Here is a 2719-nt window from a genome sequence, read left to right on the forward strand (position 1 = left end):
AAACTTTTCAGATATTGTGGTAGTTGTCGAGGAAACTGTTGTACAAAGTTTTGGGAAGATTGGTCAATAAATGCGCTTGCAGTGGCTCTAGAAGTGAAAATCTGACAATATACATATATGGCAGCTATATATAATGTTTTAAGTTATATGAAAATCCCTCCTGCCAAATTACGAGAGGTTAACAAATAACCATTTTATTGCAATATTACTGCAAATCGGACGAACATATATATGGGAGCTATATCCAAATCTGATCCGATTTTTTCCAATTTCAATACGCTCTGTCTCTAGGCCGAAAAACATGGCCGTACCAAAATTGAAGACGATCGGATGAAAATTACGACCCGTAGTTTATACACAAATTAACATGGAGGGACAGACAGACGGACATAGCTAAATCGAATCAGAAAGTGATGCTGAGTCGATAGATATACTTATCAATGGGTCTATCTCTCTTCATTTTGGGTGTTACAAACTAATTCACTAAGTTATAATACCCTGTACCACAGTAGTGGTATAGGGTAGGGTAGGTATATACCCTCCACCATGGATCGCATTTGTCGAGTTCTTTTCCGGACATCTCTTCTTAGGCAAAAAAGTTAAGAAGTAAAATAGATAGATCGATTTATATGGGAGCTGCATCGGGCTATAGACCGATTCAGACCATAATAAACACGTATGTTGATGGTCATGAGAGGATCTGTCGTACAAAATTTCAGGCAAATCGGATAATAATTGCGACCTCTAGAGGCTCAAGAAGTCAATATCCCAGATCGGTTTATATGGCAGCTATATCAGGTTATGAACCGATTTGAACCATACTTGGCACAGTTGTTGGATATCATAACAAAACACGTCGTGCGAAATTTCATTCCAATCGGATAAGAATTGCGCACTCTAGAGGCTCAAGAAATCAAGACCCAAGATCGGTTTATATGGCAGCTATATCAAAACATGGACCGATATGGCCCATTTACAATACCAACTGACCTACACTAATAAGAAGTATTTGTGCAAAATTTCAAGTGCGTAGCTTTACTCCTTCGTAAGTTAGCGTGCTTTCGACAGACAGACGGACGGACATGGCTAGAACGACATAAAATGTCGCGACGATCAAGAATATATATACTTTATGGGGTCTCAGACGAATATTTCGGGAAGTTACAAACATAATGATGAAATTAGTATACCCCCCACCCTATGGTGGAGGGTATAAAAATTTAAATGTTCTATTCACTTTTTATTTGAAAAAATTGTCGTGACATTTTTTCTGTGTATATATAGATTTTTCTGTACTACTACATGTGTACTTTGCAGAACAAATGTTTAGAATTCACACAAAAAGTTAAATCGCTAGAGGCCGTAGAATACTAAACAAGTGATCAGTTTATATAGGAGCTATATCAGGTTATAAACTGATTTGGAAATACTTAGCACGGTTCTTGGAAGTCATAACATAGCACTATGTTCAAAATTTCAGCTAAGTCATATTACAATTGCGGCTTTCAGTGCTTCAAGTTGTCAAATCGAGAGATAGGCTTATAAGCAAGTTATATCAAGTTATAGACAGATTTGGATTGCTAAACGTGCTTAATTTCAGCGGCTTTTAGGGGCCAAGAAGTAAAATTAAGAGACCACTTTTTATATGAGCTCCATTCCATATCTGAACCGATATGACCAATGAATAACAAGCTTCCGTGCAAAATTTCAAGGGGATATCTTTATTCGTTAGACCTCCGATTTCCAATGACGGACGGACGGACATGGCCAGATTAACTTAAAATGTCAAGACGATCAAGAATATTTATATGTACTTTGTAAGGTCGCAGATCAATATTTCTAGGTGTTACAAACGGAGTGACTACATTAGTATATCTCCCATCCTGTGGTGGTGAATATAAAATAACTTTTAAATATTTCCACTACCAAATCGTTCATATGTTCGTAAAAACAAAAATATACAATAGTAAACACCATTTGTATAAAGGTCCGCTTTATACACCAATTCACAACAAAAGAGAATGGTTAAAAGGCTGCTGCCATAAATTAAATATCGAATGTTCTGTGCAGTTATCAACATACAGGTTAGGAACCAGAAATAGTAACTTATCGTAGCTTGCCTTGCGGCTAAGTTACAAATAGAAATACATATGAATAAGTTATTTTAGGCAAAACTATTATAGAGCGTGTTATGCAAACTAAACCATATTTGCCATACAATCATTGGTCAATCAGTTTTGCGATATCTAATTGACCCAATATATTTTAATAGTCAGCCAAGAACTGTATGTTGTTTTCATGGATTTGTCTATGATACTATGTTTATTATAAGCATCTTAGTACAGTATTTATATTGACCGGTATTGGTATCGAACGGTGCTATCTTATCCTAGAATACAAAAGTGCTAAGTTGACTTTTCCTTAAATTGTGTTATGTTGGTATAATGAAAAGAGTCCCAAGTAAATGTGGCATTAAAGTCTCGCAATAATTTGACCAACATAGGGGATCATTACTATATCTTTCTATTGGATAATGGAACACCGTTTAAATGATTAAAGTCGATGAATTGAAAACAGTCACTTAAAGTAATTGCTCTTAACGATTTAACTTCGCTACATTGAAAACCAGTTAGGAAAGGCAAAAGCCGGGCGGTGCGACTGTTTAATGCTCCACACCTACACTATAAGTACAATTTGGGAGCTACATCGAATTCTGCAC

The sequence above is a fragment of the Stomoxys calcitrans genome, chromosome 4, assembly GCF_963082655.1.
Source record: "Stomoxys calcitrans chromosome 4, idStoCalc2.1, whole genome shotgun sequence".
Lineage (NCBI taxonomy): Eukaryota > Metazoa > Arthropoda > Insecta > Diptera > Muscidae > Stomoxys > Stomoxys calcitrans.